This window comes from Hemicordylus capensis, chromosome 2, assembly GCF_027244095.1.
Source record: "Hemicordylus capensis ecotype Gifberg chromosome 2, rHemCap1.1.pri, whole genome shotgun sequence".
Taxonomy (NCBI): domain Eukaryota; kingdom Metazoa; phylum Chordata; class Lepidosauria; order Squamata; family Cordylidae; genus Hemicordylus; species Hemicordylus capensis.
The window spans coordinates 337360700-337379784 of NC_069658.1; the positions used below are offsets into that span (position 1 = coordinate 337360700).

General features: G+C 46.1%; 1 long non-coding RNA gene across 2 annotated transcripts; it reads left to right on the forward strand.

Moving 5' to 3' along the window:
* Nucleotides 1-285: 285 nt before the first annotated feature.
* LOC128343672 (uncharacterized) lies at nucleotides 286-12350 on the forward strand. Of its 2 annotated transcripts, XR_008315635.1 has the most exons (4): nucleotides 286-537; nucleotides 5755-6148; nucleotides 6703-6796; nucleotides 12201-12350. It is a non-coding gene; the product is annotated as an uncharacterized LOC128343672 (long non-coding RNA). The 2 variants fall into 2 exon arrangements; XR_008315636.1 differs by lacking the exon at nucleotides 5755-6148.
* Nucleotides 12351-19085: the final 6735 nt, after the last annotated feature.

Genomic DNA, 19085 nt, shown 5'->3' on the forward strand with positions numbered 1-19085 from the left:
TTCCTTAACACTAAAACCTGTGACTTTTAACACTCTTTGAGGGAAGACGCCAGGAGTCTGTGGACATGAGAGAATGCCCATCTGCAAAGTTCAGAAATGCAGATGTTTTAGGAACACAAGAATATAATTTTTTTCTGATAACAGCTAACAGGAGATGGAATTCAGATCCTGTTATCCTGGAATGACCTAATATCCTGAACTGATCAATAATGATAAAGCAATTGACACTTCTGAGATTCAAGACAGATCAAAAGGACCAGCCTGTATAAAAGAGGCCACCTCAGACATGGCCAGTCAGTAAGCTTTGTCCAACTAGCAGAGCTGCTCATTCCTGAACTTGTTGCTAAAACTGTGATGCTGAAGCAAAAGTTCTTCCTAGACAATAAATTACTGGTGATTCTATCGCGGGGCTAGAGATCAGAGTTATTTCTGTCTACCTCCAGCAATATCCAGCATGGATACCTGAGGCCTGCCTGAACTCTGCTGCCAAGCTTCAGACCTAATCTACGCACACTTGCTGTTCCACGCCAGGATCTGGTAATTATTCTGTTTCTACAGCCTCGGTCCCCACTCCCCTCCCCCCTTCTTCTTCCATCTACTAACTCCTGACTCCCAGATATTGCATTCCTGAATGCCTTCCCTACCTTCACATACCCCTTTCCTTCTATCTCTGATTTGTGTTAGCCTTTAGAAAGATCTAATACTGACTTTACATGCATGTTACAGAATCAGCAACCAATTGCATTTGCCAGCAGAGCACTGTCAGAAACACAAAGAAGTTATGCACAGATTGAAAAAGAACTTTTGGCTATACTATTTGGAATGGAACAATTCCATCAGCTCATGTTTGGGCAGACTGTGCATGTCCAATCAGACCATAAGCCACTGGAAACCATTATGTAGAAGCCATTACTGGGCCCCCCAAAGAGGCTTCTGAGAATGCTAATGCAACTACAGAACTATGATGTGCATATCCAGTACCATCCAGGCAAAGATCTTGTACTGACAGACACATTAAACAGAGCTTACCTCACAAAGTCCAGTGCAGTGGGTTCAGTAGAGAAGGACATCAAATTGATAAATAATTGCAGTACCTACCAATTCCTCCCTCAGCGATTAGTTAATGATATTAACTAGGCCACCTCCAACAATTTCCCTGCTAGACAGAAGCAGCCAAGTTGGGCAAGGATCCAAAGAACAGCTGGTAGGCTGCACCTCCCCAAGCAGCTTGTCCACATCCTTGGGAGTCACAGATTGAAACTGATCCTATCTAATACTGCAGGAGGGATTGCTGACACCCCCTTAGTTGACTCTTCAGAAATAGTGGAGTCCAAGTTGGCCAGAATACAAGAGATTTTGTCTGCAAAGAACCCATAAAAACCATTACAGCAGAACATAGTCTCCAGGGACTGATTCAAAATGGAGCATGAATTAAACTCCTCGTGACCTGGGATAACTCTGCTGAAAATGAACCTGCAGACACAATACCCCAGACAAGAAGGAGACAACATTAGTTAGTTTAAGGAAACCAAGATGCTTTCCACCCTCAGCCAGCCCTTTTAGAACCACCTCAGCATAGCTTTTCAAGCTAAGAGATAATAAACTGAGCAGGTTCAATAATGCTTAATCCAGATTTCCTGCTTGCACTCTGCCACATATTTTATATCAAGGCAATTAAACGTGCTTGGGTAACATACACCAGAAGAACCTGAAGATGTTCCTTCCATCATCAGCCATCATCTGCAACCGTGTGCGCATGCGTGCCTGTGTGTATCTTAAAATCACAATTCAACTAGCAAACACAAAGAGTATACAAATTGCTCTAAAAATACTCAACAAAGACTCTAAATCTCTAAAAAGTCCAGCCACATCTATCAGACATGTCATTATAACAGCCCTACCACACCACCTTGTTAAAGCAGCCTGTGCCTAACCTTGGAGGCTGCTGTCTCAAATGTAGCACTGCCTTTGTTATTTTAGAGTCCTTATCTCTGAACAAGTAGGAGATGATCAAAGACATGGGATGAAAGCTCAAGTCATTCAAAACTGGGTCAAAAAATATCGTATCCATATAGCATAACTCCAAGCACACAAGTTACATGGACATGCAAGATATTTTGAATGACCTAGGACAAAATGTCTAATTTTAAACAGCAGCAAAAGGGAAATGAATACTAGTCTATTATTCTCATTTAGAAAAGAAAGCAAGTTTCCCTCATAGCACCTGACAGGTAGTATTCTAAGCTAGGCTCAGTGTCAGAGGCCTGCATTGTTGGGCAGTTGCCTAGAGCCTTCAGAAGGGCCCACTGCTGAAGACTGTAAGGTAGTTCACACGATTATAATTAGGGTAGGGCAGGTGCTCCAGTTTGTGATCATGTGCAAGGGAAACAGCACGGTCAGAGGGGAAGGAAGTTATCGTTTGGGAGAGAGGAGCTGGGTCAGACGGCACTGTCCTACCACCCAGCTCTCATACCCAATGCTTTATCAAGGTAGGAGGAACCACCAGCCAAGCCAGTCCCTCTAACAATCTCACAGAACCTCACCTTGCTCCTCTGTAATGCCAGGTTGATTCAAAGGAAATAAGAAATTATCCATGATCTGATTGTGGAAGAGGGTGCCAATCTGGTTCAGAGACCTGGTTAGGGGAGGCTAGTGGCCCAGTTTGGTCCCATCTTCTCCCCCTCTTTTGTGGAGCAGGTGGGAGGACGTTGGCAGTGGTCTAGAAGAATGACATCTCCTCTACCAGAGTCTCTGGCAGAGCACCTGACTATATCAAATGTGTGTACTTAAGTCTTGAGATTAGAGATAGATTGGAACTTCTGTTGTTGCACCAATCACCCTGCTGCCCAACAGACTCCCTAACTGAGCTGACTGACCTGGTTGCAAAGTTGGCATTGAAGTCACCCAGGCTGAAGGTGGTGGGTGACTTCAATGTACACTTTGGACGGAGGTAGCTCACAAGTTTATAGCAGCTATGACAACTATGAGCCTTTCCCAAGTGATCTTGGGACCAACATATGCAGCTGATCACATGCTCAATTTGGTTTTTTGTTCTGATCATGGAGGTATTCTGTGGGTGGGGATTCCTATGATTTCCCAATTGTCATGAATGGACCACCACCTGGTTAAGTTTTTATTTGCAGCCACTAATCACCTCTGCAGGGGTGAAGGGCCTCTTAGGATGGTCTGCATGAGAAGGCTATTAGATCCAATAGGATTCCAAGGATCCTTGGAGAGTTTAGGGTTGGCTCTGTCAGTGATCATTTTGATACAGTGGTGGAGATTTGGAACTCACTAGGGCAGTAGACAGGATCGCTTCTAAGCATCCCCTCTAATATGCTTCTAAATTAGCTTCATGGTACGTGGAAGAACTATGGGAGCTGCAGCAGCTAGACAGACAACTGGATCGCAAGTGGAGAAGGACTCAACTCAAATCTGACAGATTACAATACAGAACACAACTGAAGACCTGTGCTTTGGTAATATAGTATGTGCAGCAAAGAAGCAGTTCCTTGCTGCACATATTGTGTTCACAAGCTCATGTCCAGCGGAATTCTGAAGGGAGGATAGTGGCTAATATGGGCCTCTCCTTCCCCAGATTTGTATCTGCAACCATCAACTAGCTGCTGTGATGTTTTTAATGAGCCTGGGGGCAGTAATGGGCTGGATGAGGGATAACAAACAGAGGCTGAATCCAGACAAAATGAAGGGACTCATTATAGGGAGCTGCAATTTAGGAGATAGGATACATCTGCTGGTTCAAGATGGGATTACACTCCTCCAGAAGGAACAGGTATGCAGTATGGGAGCAGTGTTCCCTCTAATCTTTTTCATCAGTGCACAGAATGAGTTTTGTTCTGGGCAGCAATATCATAACATAAGAACAGCCCTGCTGGATCAGGCCCAAGGTCTATCTAGTCAAGCATCCTGTTGCACAGTGGCCCCCCAGATGCCTCTGGAGAGCCCACAGGCAAGAGGAGAGTTGCTTCTGCTGTTGCTCCGGTGCAACTGGTATTGAGAGGCATTGTGCCTCTGAGGCTGGAGGTGGCTCACAGCCACAAGACTAGTAGCCATTGATAGACCTGTCCTCCATGAATTTGTCTAAGCCCTTTTTAAAGCCATCCAAGCTGGTGACCATCACCACATCCCATGGCAAGGAATTCCATAGATTAATTATGCATTGTGTGAGAAAGTACTTCCTCCTGTCGGTCCTAAATTTCAGTTTCATGGGGATGACCCCTGGTTCTAGTGTTGTGTGTGTGAGAGAGAAATTTATCTCTTTCTACCCACTCCACTCCATGTATAATTTTATACACCTTGATTGTGTCTCCCCTACGTCACCTCTTTTCCAAGGTTAAGAGACCCAGATGCTGTAGCCTAGCCTCATAAGGAAGATACTCGAGGCCCCTGATCATCTTGGTTGCCCTCTTCTGTACCTTTTCTAGTTCTACAATATCATTCTTAAGATATGGTGACCAAAGCTGTATGAAGTACTCCACATGTGGCTGCACCATAGATTTGTATAAGGGCATTATAATATTAGCATTTTTATTTTCAGTCCCCTTCCTAATGACTCCTAGCATGGAATTCGCCTTTTTCCCCAGCTGCCGCACACTTTAAATGAGCTGTCCACCACAACCCCAAGATCTTTCCCCTGGTCAGTCACCAACAGCTCTGAGGTTTCGCCAAACTCCAGTTTGAACCTCCAGTTTGTAGTGTGTTTTGCTGCTGTAACCTGAGGTTTTCAGTGGCAGCGTTGTGTTCGAATGCAGATGTCCCTGTAACTGTGCTTTCGTCCGGTTTCTGGAACCATAACCATAGAGAAAGCATCACAGACCTACCCAGGATCATGTCCACCCCATACCTGCGCTATCTGCACATGCCCCGCCCACCTTCTCCAATCCAACAAAGCAGTTGCTTGGCAGCAGGGATGCCACCACGTCCCATCCCTAGCTTGTCAGCCTGTCAAATGGAAAAGTCACACAGGGCATGCCTTCTTCTCACTCTGTCCCGTTCCCCCCTCTTGCCAATCAGGAAGGAAAAAGAATGGGATGGCAAGACGGGCACTATGTGTTTTGCTCTCTGAAAATGAAGCAACAAAGATGTATGTTCACAAGCACATGCACTTGAGGTGACAGCATAAGCAGGGCAGCATCATTAGAGCGTTGCAACGTCAACATATGATAGGGTGCTGATACCCAGGGTTGGGTTTAAATGGCAGCCCCACCCAGGAATTCTTGAATGGGTCAGGTCTATTTGTTGTACAGTGATGTTGGGGAAGGAGGGCCCAGCCCGATCCCCTTGGGGAACTTGTGCAGTCCCTAGACTTGCTCATGAGAGTAAGCAGCAGGATCAGCATTGCCCCCAGTGAAAGGAACGATTCCTCATTTGTGATAATGATGGGTGCTATTCCTGAGTGGACCATTCACTCATGAGAGTGTAAGGGAATACCCCTTCACAACTCATGAGAATAAAGGTCTGTGGAGACAGAGGTGTTAAGCTAAATCACTAGTAATGTGCGATGACATCCCCTTCTCCTATAGACCGCTCTCTCATGAGAGTATCGGGCCATGGAGACATGCATGAGGACATGGTAGATGCTGCCCAGCCAGGTTGCGCCATACAAGCAAGCCATGGGGACGGGTACCCCAGCAGCAGCTCTCCCTGTCTTGGAGACTGCCGTGAAGTTGTCAGACTGTGCCCTCTGCCAGCCTGTCCACCCATCTGAACATGCTGACCTTTATTTTTGCCCAGAATGGTGACCCCACTCTCTTGGGATCACTGGAAATCGAGGCTCCCCTCTCCTGTGATTCCCTGCAGTGGCAGATTTGCATATGGCACAACGCTGATCCCAACCCAGGAAATTTGAATGAGAGTAAAGATCTGTCCCCAGTCCTGGTGTTTTCCAAGTCTGCTCACCCAGCTACGCCCGGACACATGGAGCGTCAAAGGCTTCCCTGGAGAGGAGGGGGTTGCTGTGCAAACGTTCTACCATCAACCACAGAAAATGTCCTATGGAAGATCGAAGGTTGACAAGCCTAAGATCCTCCCCAGTAGACTGGTCCTCTGATGATGGTTCTAATTCCCTGGTGGCAAACCGCCATGGGGACAGGAGTGCAGTTTGGTCTCCATGGACTGCTTTGCTGAGGTGAGCCATCACACAAGCATCCTTGGTCATAGTGGGCCAGATACCAGGATCCTTTGCCTTCCCTCATATACATAGGCCCTCCTAGGAAGTCATCATGTTCCTTTCCCTTACCTGAGTAACAGGAAAATAGTGCCCCCAAGATCCCCCCACTGCCATAAATTGTGCTTGTGTGAAACAGTTTTGTTGCAGGGCTCTTACGAAGGCAGAAGAAAAGCTTGAATGGCATGGCATTTAATGGGATTTAAATACCCTTTCCCTTCCAAGGGCAGGCGGACCATTCTGAAAAGGCATGATTGTGCTCGGCATGCCCCCTTAAAGATCATGGCCAATGTCTGCCACCCTGAAGACATGCTGATGTCTTGCTCACAGTCTGGCAATGCGAACAGTATGGAGCTTGTGGGATGGAGCTTGCTGAGATGCAGCCTCAGCGGACCAGGAAGAGGGAGGGGCTCCCCTGCTCTGAAAACAGTTTGCTGGACTGTGGTTGGACAACCATCTGCGATGTGATTCATGGTTTGTAGGTCCAACAACCTCTGGTTTCATGTTACGTGCAGATGCAGCCAATGCCTTCTTCATTATGAGCCCCACTGCCTATTAAGACAATCAAAAGAGGTTTGTCTGGGGGTGCTGCCAGTTTTACTGATGGAGGTGAGTATAATTAATTGTTTTAAAACTTCTTGGTTTGTTTTATTGCTGGAAACCACCTAAAGACTTCAGTAGTGGGTAGTATACAAATATGTTAAATAAATAAATATAACTAGCTGACCCCACACAGAGCATATGTGTGGTAGTGCAGTGAGCCTTTGGCATCCTCCCCCTCTCTCTCCTCCCACAACTCACTCTTTCTCACTCTCCCCCCCACAACTCACTCTCTCACCCCCCTACAACTCACTCTCTCTCGCTCCCCCCCACAACTGTCTCTCGCTACCCCAACTCTCTCTCTCGCTCTCCCCCCAACTCTCTCCCTCGCCCCCTCCCTCCCACAACTCTCTCTCGATCGCTTCCCCCACAACTCTCTCTTTCCCCTCACAACTCTCTCTCTCTCCTGGCACAACTCTCTCTCTTTCTGAGCATCTGAAGCTCCAGCTGGGCCAGCCACTGCTGCTGTCTCCCCCCTCCACACACACACACGCCGGCATGCCCGACTTTCTGGCCGGCCTCCCCCCACCCAGCTTTCCCCTCAGCCACTTCTCCTCAGTCCAGCAGCGGCCGCTTCTCCTTGGCCTGCCGGGTGTCCCACCAGTAGCCACTTTTACTCGGCCCTCCGGTGGCTGCTTCGCCTTGCCCTGCCCCACCAGCTGGCCCAGCAGCAGCCACTTCTCCTCGGCCTGCCGCCAGCCCGGCAACAGCCACTTCTCATTGTGGAACTCTTGCAAGATGTTGCCACGCATCTCCACACATCCAAGACTGGCCCGTCTTGGAGAATTAATTATAAAGATAGTTGCAATGGGGCTGAGGAACACACTTCCTGTTGAAATTAGAGCTATTCCATCCCCAACTACTTTTAGATGCATCTGTTCAGCTAGGCTTTTAGTTGAATGTTTGTTTTTGTTTTAAATTGTTTTAAAATGAATTCTGTATATGTTTTGATCTTTGTTTTATTTTTATTTTTTTGCTGTTTTTACTTAACTGACTTGAGACTTTAGTAGTAGGTGGTATGCAAATGCATAAAATAGAATAGAATAACTAAATAAATAAATGAAAAATAGTATAAGAATTTGTTTTCCCACACATAACTGATTGGCATTCAGTATGCGTCGTAGTTTGTCTAATCTTTGTATTAATGGAATAATATGCTTTCAAATACAGCAGTGTAGATCGGTCTTGCTACATGGGAATAATCTAAGTGTAGGGGGGAAATCATGCATGAAGTGGTCTTGAGACAGCTGCTGAGCTAGCAGTTAATTCATCCTGAAACCAAAGCCCCATTGAAGGATTCAGAATGATAAACAACATGGGGTATCACACTACTGTTTTTTTAATTATCAGATGGGGTAGGATCCAGATTATCTTTGTCATGACTAAGCACCATTGAAATAAATGAGACAAGTTAATTATGACTAACATAAGTCCCTTTAATTTCAATGGGTGGTCATGATGATTAATTTTAGTCTGGATCTTGTCCAGGACTAGATGTTTATATTCCCAATACAGGCTCAGACCCTAGTTATCTTTATGCACACTATACTTCTGCTGAATCTGGCTCTCTTTTTTTTGACAATTATTCTCCTAGATATCTGATATAAACGTTTTGCTCAACCAGTTCCCTTGTATTGAAAAATTTCCCTTTTGTCTCAGAACTTTTGATGTGCTAATCATTAACCCACAAAACCTGGCACAGTCCATCTTCTTTGTATTCTTCTTTGATTATTTTTGCCTAACGAAGAAGTATGTGCAATTGACAGTGCTTACCTTGTCTCCGCCAACAGTTTGGTCCAATAAAAGATATCATCACAACCTATTACCTGTATATTGGCTATAAGAATCTTTCAAGCTCATCTGCCCTATGGATTTGGACCATATCGTTCCACCCTCAAACTGCTAACAAAGCCTTTTGACAACTGATGTGTGAAGCATCCTTTCTCCTCTGGGGCTTTAAGTGGATCTGCTCTTGACTACTGTTCAGAAGACAGAAGTGGTTTAGAATGAGGCAACCTACTCCTAAAAGGGATTGATTCCTGTGGAAACACTGCATGCCCTAGTACAGGTTTCTATCAGTTTTTAACCACTCCTGGACACAGAAAAATTCAGCAATCCAAAAACCTTTGGTTTAAGATAAGAGTTAGGATGCTTTACACTTTCACTCGTGCTCTAAAAAGAATGGAAATGGCAAGTTAAGGTGCCCATCTTAAATTCCACGCCATATAGAGCGTGGAATTTAAGGGGAGGAAAGAGGGGGCGGGTTAAGAAGGGTAGAGTCTGCTGGTTTCCCTGACCTTGCCCAACAGATACCAGCTGTCTCTCCTCTGCCTGCATATTCCAGCCTCAGTCGTGGGAGACCTTCTGTAGCCCAGGACCTTCTGAAGAGCAGCCTGCTTGCAGCTTGTTTTTGCTTGATGCCAGCAGCAGGTCCTGTTCCACCTATGCTGTCTCCTGACAGCTGGACTCACGCCACCTGTCCCTTGGGCCCAGGAATCTCTCATGAGAGGGGAGATTTCTGGAGCTCTTGGAGGTATAAAAGGAGGAAGGCACACCACAGGCAAAGCTGGCAGATCTCCTGTAGGTGGCCCCCCAAAGCCTGCCACCAAAGGGGGTCGGTCTTTGGTGCCACTGTGGGACTGAGGGGGTGGGTAGGTTATATTACGGTGGGGCTGGAAGTCTGGGTTAAAGTTTGTTAGTCCTCCTTTTCTTCGGTTGTGCCAGGCCTTTTGCTGATGTGTTGCGTCCGGCAGCTCTGGAGCAGCTATTATTGTAGTGGTGGGGAACAGAAGAATTGGTGCTGGCAGGGCAGCTGGCCATTCCAGGGGAAGGGAAACTAGCAATTTAGTAACTGTTTCCACTTCCGGCTGCCCTGTGGATGAGGGATCCTGTGGTCATAGGCCATAGATGGACAACTATGCCATAGATTGCCATAGATGGACGACTACCTGGTTAAGGTTAGTTTCACGGTCACAATCCAGCCCTGCAGTGGTGGTTGACTTATTCAGATGGTCTGCCCGAGAAGGCTGCTGGATCCATTTGGATTCCAAAAAGCCTTGGAGGGTTTTAATGTTAGTGCTACCAGTGATTCTGTCGATGCCCTGGTGGGAACCTGGAAAAGCTAACTCACCAGGGCAGTAGATACAATCGCTCCTGAGCGTCCCTTCTGACCTGATTTAAAAGTGGCCTCTTGGTATACAGAGGAGTTGTGAGGACTGAAGGAGCAAGGTGAGAACTCGGTTCCAATTTGACAGGACACAGCATAGAGCCTATTTGAAGGTTTGTGAAGCGGTGGTGCATGCAGCAAAAAAAAATTCTGGTCTGTGTGCATTGCTTCTGCAGTTTTTCATTCAGCAGAATTGTCTCAGGTCATGAGGAATTTGATTCAGGCTCCCTCAAGTTCAAACCAGTCCCCGGATACTATGTTCTGCTGTAACACTTCTAATGGGTTCTTTGCAGACAAAATCTCTTGTATTCGGGCCGACTCTATTAGGGTAGGGTCCAGCAATCCCTCTTGCAGTATTAGATTGGATCAGTTTAAATCTATGATGCCTGAGGATGTGGACAAGCTGCTTGGGGCAGTGCAGCCTACCACTTCTTCTCTAGATGCTTGCCCGACTTGGCTGCAGCGCAGATTGCTGGAGGTGTTAATTAATTAATTAAATTAGTTAATTGATTTATTTAAAATATTTATATACCACCCAAAACGCAAGTTAATATCATTAACTCATTGCTGAGGGAAGGTAGGATGCCTCCTTGTTTGAAGGTGGCAATGGTTAGACTACTTCTTAAAAAGACATCTCTAGATCCCTCAGTGTTGGATGGTTATAGGCCAGTCTCCAATCTCTCATGGTTGGGCAAGGTGATTGAGCGAGTGGTGGCTAATCAGCTCCAGGAGGTTTTGGAGGAAACTGATTATCTAGACCCATTTCAAACTGGCTTGAGAGCAACGACAGCCTACACTCAGGAATTTTGAAAGGGACTAAAGATCTGTCCCCGACATGGTGTTCCCCAATTATATCTTTAACCAAAGAGAGCCAGGGTCCTTTACAAGTGGGGCCTCATTTGTTGGGTTTGCTCAACTCATGAGAGCACAGTCTAATGGAAGATCTAGGGTGCTTGTCTCAATGGTCCTCCTCAGTATGCTGGCCCTCTCTTGAGAATGCTAGTTCACCAGCAGCAAGCTGCCAATGGAGCAGGAATGTGGTTTGGTCTCCATGGTCTGTTTTGCCGGAGTGAGCCATCACAAGAGCATCCTAGGTCATGGCGGGACAGACCCCCTAGATCCTTTGCCTTCCCTTATATACATATCACCTCCTGGGAAGTAATCATATTCCCTTCCCTTTCCTGAGTAACAGGGAAATAGTGCCCCCCAAGACCTACCCCCCCCCATTGTGCTTGTGCAGGACAGTTTTGTTGAGGGGCTTTTAGGAGGTGGGCAGTGCTATTGCTTTCAGAAGCAGTGCTGGCATGGCATTAAATGCCCTTTCCATGCCGAGGGTGGGCGGATCGTTCCAATAAGGCACAATTGCACTCGGCATGCCCCCTTCAAGATAACGGCCAATCACAGATTCTCTGGCCCACAGTCTGGCTATGAGCTTGCTGGGATACAGCCTCAGCAGCCAATAGCAGGGAGGGGCCACCCTGCCCTGAAAAAGGAGGCTGATGAAGTGCAGTCAGACAAATGTCTATGATGCAATTTATGGTTTCATATTGAAACCAGGGTTCATCTATCTTCAGTTTCATGTTACGTGCAAATGTGGCCATATTTATTAAGGGATATTAGATGTCTGAACACTTGGCTACACTCCACTCAGCCCAACAGGGTGATCAGGATCCAAATTGTAAAGTTTTCAAAGTTCTGTTTTGACTGAAGTTCTATAAATTACCTGCCAAATAATATAACCATGTGAGCTCAAGGTGAGCTCAAGCTACCACAAGGTAGAAGTTGCTAATGTTGGACAGCAAAAACTTTGTAACTTCTTACAATGAACAACTTAGTTGTTACAATTTAGTTTTTACGACTTACAATTTTGTTGAAGTTGTACCTTCAACTAAGATAAAGTCATACTCTCCATCCTCGAAAAAACACAATTAAATGAAAATAGTGGATGCAGTAATAGTGTCACTGTGATCCCACCTGATGATTATTCAGCAGTGAATAAGGGTGCAAGAAGAAGGAGGTAATTTGTGTTCACTTTAAATCTGTACTTCATTTTTTCTTTTTCTTAAACACACACACACAAACAACAATAATCATTAAAAATAACAAATACTTTAACAACTGTGTCCAAAACGACAGATTATCTCCCCAGAAATTTCCCATAAACCTCACAGTTCTCCTGCTCTTTTTAGTGGGTGAAAACCTATATGAGCCCTTATATCTTCTTATTTTTCTCCTTCCTTCATTCAGGATACACAGGCCTTGAACAGCACTTTTCCAGGCCTTGTTCTCCCTCCAGTTTTCCAAACCTTGTTCTGTGGCTACAGTAGAGCTCCGAGAAGCTGATATGAGCTCTTCTGGCCTTGGCTCTTCTTCCTCTTCTAATAAAGTTGTGAAATGTTTTAATGAAAATTATTAGTGTCTGTCTCTTTTCCTTCTGCCTAAAAAGTAGTATATTTTAAAAGCTGTACACAAGTGACGTAGCCTCTGAGCATAGATGGTGTAGATTTCTTCCCATTAAGCTTCAGGTTTCCACTTAATGATTAATGTCTGAAAGGATAATGGCTTACTCAAAGTAGTCTCATAGAAATTAAAAGGGACATTAGACATCTCTTAACGTGTTCTTTTAATTTCAGTAGGATTACTTTGAGTAATGTTCCTCATTATGTCAGTCGCTATCTCACTGTATTATCTACAAAGTAGGAGAGGATGGATTTTTGGCATTTTTGTCTTAAATATACTAACAAATCATATGCCTGTAGGATGCTTTGGCTAATGTCAGATTATCTGAGAACAATCTATGTGCTGAGTAGAGATGTTTGATTCCAGGTTTGATTCCAAACCTTTTCGACATCGAACTGGTTCGGATTGATTACTTGATAATGGACCGAAACCCGCTCAAGCTGAAACACGCCCCACCCCCATCTGTTCGGAGGGTACTACTTTTTTTTTAGAAATTGTTTTTTAAAAGAAAAATAACTCACCACCACTGCTCCAGGGGTCAGGCTGGAAATGGCTGAAGACCACCCAAACTGGGAAATTTGGACAGTAACAGAGGCAGGCGGGGGGAGAGGGAACCTTCAGAGACTCCCACATGGACTCTGAAAAGCCCCCTGGAGTGGCGAATGTGAGTTATATTTCTTTTAAATAAATAAATAAATAAATAAATAAATAAATAAATTGTGGACCCCTTCCCCCGAACCGGGGGGGGGGGGCGGTTCGGGGTGCACAAAACCGAACATGCCCAGTCCAGTTTGAGTCCAGTCCCAGTTTTATGCACACCCCTAGTGCTGAGTGGTGTGGTGGTGGGTTTACCTCACAGGATTTTTACATTGTTTTCCACTCACATTTTTAAAAGGACCTTTCAGTTATTCTCCTCTCCCTCAACACCATTTTTCAAGAATTGTTTAACTGTTTCCTCACTATATGGAAGCAAATCCCACTGAATTTAATGGAGTTCAATTCCTTCTAGGTGTGCACATAGAATTTCAGGTTCAATTATCAAAATGATGCTGGGAAAGGTATATGTACTCCACCCCAGCATCCTCTTTCTCACAGTGCTTCCAGGAGGCTCCAGAGAAGTACAGCAAGGAAATTCCAGAAACCATTCTCACCCATTGCCAACAAACTATTAATGTTGTACTAGCCAACCCGCACAGAGCATCTGTGCTCTCTTTGGGGCCGGCTGTATCCCCCTCCCTCCCTTCTGCCCCACACTCTTGCCCCTCTTCTCCTCCCTCCTGCCCCACTCTCTTGCCCCCTCCCCTCCCTCCCCACTCTCTATTGCCCTCCCACCCCCTCTCTCACCCTCCTGCCCTCCCCCTGCTCCTCTCTCCTGCCATCCCCCTCTCCCCCGCCCCACTCTCTCTTGCCCCCTCCCCTCCCCTGCTCCTCTCTCCTGCCCTTCCCCTCTCCCCCTCCCCCCACTCTTACTCTCCCCTCCTCCACTCTTTCTTGCCCTCCCCCTCCCTCTTGCACTCCCCTCCCCACCGCCCCATCCCCTCTTGCCATCCCCTCCCCCCTGCCCTACTCCCTCTGGCTCTCCCCTCCCCCCTGCCCCATCCCCTCTTGCCCTCCCCTCCCCCACTTTCTCTTGCCCTCCCCTTCCCCCTCTCTTGCCCTCCTCCCTCCTCCCCCCCCTGCATTTTATTTTACAGTACTTACTGGGTGGCCACCACCACTCCTCCTACCGGGTGGCCGACACGCAAGTCCCGCCGCCCGGTTCCCTCCCACCCCAGCCTCCTGTGGACACCTAGCCTTGGCACCCGGTCCCGCCGCCTGGCCATAAGCTACCTCCGCCGCCTGGCCCGCCACCGGGCCGAGTGCTGCCTTTGCAGCTGGGCCTGCTGGCCCCGCTGCCGCCGCTTGCTACCCTCTGCGCCGGCCTCTTTGAGGCCGGCTACCTGTCCCCCCACCTTCTGGCCCAGGCTGCTGGGCCGAGTCCCGTTGCTGCGGCTGGGCCCGCCACTGCCTCGCCGCCACGTCCAGGCCTGCTGCCTCGCCTCCATGGCCGAGCCTGCGGCCACCGTTGCCACCCATGGCCTGGCCCGCCGCTGGCCAAATTCTCCTGGGTGTGCTGTGCCAGACAATCAGGCGCCTACGCAGCCCAGCCAACCAGCTGGGTGGCCGGAACGCACATACGGAGGCACACCCAGGAGAAATATATATAGAGATAGAGTACCCTTGAATGTGCAAATTCTACATGAGAGCCAAACTGCCTGTGAATATGGAGGCCAAGTGAAGTTGGGCTCTGTGGTAGAACCTCCATGTTCAAGAGCAGTCTACACCAGAATGGTTTCTTGGTGCTGGGTGTGAATGGTTTTTAAGATTTCCTTGAGGTTCCTTTTCTGGACCTTCGGAATTGGGGTCCTTGGTCCCAATACTATACATTTTTACTCAGAAGTAAGCCTCAGAGAAATAAATGGGGACCCCCCATCCATGCGAGGGGCTGGGAGGAAGCGGGGAAAGCTGACATTCTTGCCTAGGATATCTGCTGGTCCTGATTCCTATGTGTGTTTACTCAGAAGTAAGCTCCATTTCCCAGAAATAATACATTTTAAATTTGGGACTGCATTTATTGACCAGGACTAAAAATATTGTGTGCGTGTGTGTGTGCGCGCACACACACACACACACACAATTTTAATATATTTTGTAAGTTGTATAAGACAAGTGAAACTCTAATTGAATATACCTGGTTTTCATTTTCTAAAATAGAAATACTCAGCAAGACAAGAGCCATTCTAGATGTTTTAACGCACAAAATTAGCATTTTTAAAAACTCAGTTGTTGCAGAGGATTCTGATACTATGTCTGTTGTAGGGAAATTAGATTTATTTTCAGCACAGAAACTCAGTATTTTGTTAAGGAAATGCCTCGATCCGGCTTACCTATTGCAAGAGTGAGCACCATGTTATGTAGCTGCATGAGTATCAAAAGCAGCTATTGGATAGTTCCGATCACATCACTGGGAGTGAATAGCAACCCCTCTGCCAGTTGCCTTATACTGAGACACAGACTATTGGTCCATCTAGCTCAGTATCGTCCACAATAATTGGCAGCGACTCTCCAAAGTTTCAGACAGGAGTCTTTCTCAGCCCTATCTGGGGACAGAGGTGCACCTAGGTAATTTCGGAGCCTGGACCTAAAGGCCTTTGGAGGACCCCACTATCCCCTGCAAATTAAGCATCATCATGTTTGGCCAGGCAACCACACCACCAGGACAGATTAAAAAGGATTTGGGGGCCCACAGGGGCAGCAGAAGTTCTGAACTTTGGCCCTGAAGTCCAGGGGTAAGAGCACTCTGTCTGGGGATGTCAAGGATTGAACCTAGGACCTTCTACATGTAAGGGAAATACTCTACCACTGAGCTATGACTCCATATCATTTTCAATTTTAAAAATGTCTTTAAAGGCCGATGCCCTCTGCTTTAAAATGAAGTTTTTGAAAAAGGAAAACACAAGCATTTCCACCTTTCTACCAAATTCCATTACTTTATATACCATTTCTACTTCTTTTTCCTCCCCTATTTTGTTCTTTTGATATTGTGCACTCCCATCTCCACTTTGAGAGTGAGTATCTATGTCTTCCCCCTCCATGAATTATATGGGGCAATGCATTGCATCTTTGGTCATAGACTGGGGGCTGGGCTTGAACATCCATAGCACTAATCTGGGTGTTACATTTCTGGCTGCAGCAGAAATCCAGATTCCAGCACAACAATGTTAGACTTGAACGTGTCCCTGATACAAGTTCCTTCACACAGAAATCTAATGAATATCCTGGGCTGCAATCCTAAAAGCACACTAGGGAGTAAATCCACTGACTTCCTTCTGAGTATACAACATGCATAGGTTGGGCTGCAAATTATCTTATTCTGGAAGCTCAATTGAAAGGATGGGGGTGGTCGATCTGGAGAGCTCTATAGGCTCAGCTTTTCTGCAATCCATTCCTCTGGATCTATCATCAGATAGCACCCTACCTTGGAATAACATATATTTTGGATTATTTTTGTTTCATTTGTGGCTCTTTAGACCCCTGCTCAATGTGGCAGTTTTCAGTTTAGGATAGTAGCCATCATATGATTGAGTTATTGCACACACACACACACCCTTCTGTCTCCATTGCTGTTCCAAGCTGTAAGTTCAATTGCTAGGTGTGGAGGAACAGCCATCCCGCCGTGTGATCACAGGTGACAGATTTCACATCTGCCACCATCTGTGGAGGAACAGCCCACTAGGAGGAATCCTAACCCTTTTACCACTGCCACCAAGTGGACTTTTGGTATGGCTCAGTCCACCACAACAGCCTTTCAAAAACAACAACCCAAAAACCCAACAACACTCAGTAGTGTGGAAATGCTTATAGGTGTGGGGTGGAGACAATCAACAAATTTCTGATTATATTTTTGACAAGAAAATTTACTTTTAGCAGCTTTATTTACTTTATATTACATTGAAAACACACACACACACACACACCAGTTATCAACAGAGCAAGTCAGGGAAAATAAAAACTGGAAAAACACATCCCACCCCAGGAGAACCTGCTCTTCCCTAGAAACAATGGAGGTCCTATTCCTGCAGTTACTGACTTTTGATGAAACTGCCTCAAGGGTTTTGGTCAGCACCCCCAGTTCAGGCGAATGAGGGGAATTTAGCTCAAAAGGGGAGACAGTATTAATTTGTCTTAATTTGTGCAAGTGTATGAACTCAAGAAAATCGGCTTGAGAGAGAGATCTTAATTAAACAAAAAAAGGAGTTACTTAAAAGTAAAATCAGACTAAATTACTATGTGGCCCTAGTTTAAAGGCACCACAAATATACAAAGAAACAGACTACTGTAAGGCACATTTAGCTTAAAGTTCCAAATTATATGTAAATTCCCAGGTGGGCTAGAGAGGTTTCAGAAATAAGAGAAAGGGATAGGTTCAGCCCTGAAGAAGCCAGGCAAGAGGCTATATCACCGGTGCTGAAGAGGGGAACACCAAGGTGGTCTGTTGGAGTTTCTTGTTGCAGTCTGATGGGGTCCAGAGTGAGAAGCACAAGAGAATACTGAGATGTTTCTTAGTGAGAATCCCAGGTGCAGGAGGATGCACACTGGGTCATCATGGAGTTAGGGATACTTATATCCCAAAATGTGCCTTTAGGGCACATTTCTTTTGTCCTGCTCTGCTGAATAGGGGAGCCCAGACAACCTTTTTTAAAAAAAATGCATTGTGTCTTAGACCTTTGTGGGTAGGAATATGTGTGAATCCCCTATGGCATTCAAGGCTGATTGTGAGGACAATTGGAGTGTGCAGGTGCGTTTAAAGAATACCCTGCACTGGGAAGGGCTTCCCAATAATTCTATCCAGAGTTTCGATGGGCACCTCTTCTAAGTTACATCACCGACCCATCCCTATTGTAATGGAGTCTGTTGTCTTATCTTCCTTGCTTTCCTGGCCTGGGTGCTTCCTTAACAACAGGTGCTATCTCTCTTGCACGAGGAAGAGGGGAGTTTCGATTTCATTCCAAGGCTGAAATGATCTTGAATGTCAGACACTGGCAGTAGCTAGTCCTGAAGTCTGCTTTGTCAGGCCCCCTCACAGAAATTGGGAGTGTGGATCTAATCCCCTTTCCAATTTGTGGGGACTGTAGCCAAATCTAGGGGCGACCAGTCCACTGCCAACTAAGCGACTCGTCCCCATGTATTACATAAACTGGGAGTTTACATTGTGGTGCAGCTCCTGAGCATAGCAAAAGTGCAATCTCCAAGCCTGGAGATGCAGTTGCAACCAGGGAGGCTTCTAGGAGTGCGCAGAATAAGCTCAGCTGGTAACACTCCTCACTGTACAGACCCCTGATTTTACTCCAGCAAAGCAGATGGCTATATTGCTTCACAGCCTGGGCCCTGAATGCCAAAGAATCATTTGCCCTTTCCTGCCAACTTGGAAGAGGATGCCAATTCTTATGAAGCTGCTCTTCAATCCTTAGATGATCATTTCAACCCTACTTTGACTGTGATTGCTGAACATTACAAGTTTCATTCTAGATCCCAGCTGCCTGGTGGTTCTATATGTTAATACGTCATAGCATTGCGTACCTTAAGTGTAACCCATGAGTTTCCCAACTTTACTGATGAAATGATCAGGGATCAGATTGTTATGAAAACAAACTTTTCCAAACTGCTACTGGAAGGGAAACTTACTTTGGATAAAGTTATAGAAACTGCTACTGGAAGGGAAACTTACTTTGGATAAAGTTATAGAAATGCTAGGAGGGTGGGAAATGCTCTTCACTGTGCCAAATCACTCTCTTTGGTATCCCAAACCCAACTTCCTGAAGTTCAGGCTGTTCATTCTAAATCCTTCCAATCCCAATCTTCTCATATGGCACTGCACCAGAAAGTGGCAGCATAAGAAAGGAGAAGTTACCACTGCTACCGATGTAGGGACTCTGTCTACAAAGCCGATTTTGCTCACTGTCCGGCACGGAGGGTCATTCCGTGCAGAACATGGAGAAAGGGAAACATAGAAAATGGACATTTTGCTAAGGTTTTCAGGTCTTCAGTCCATTCCATTAGTGATTCACCATATGATAAGGTTGAGGCAGCTGAACTAGGGATGTGTGAACAGATTCGATTCTGAACTTGTTG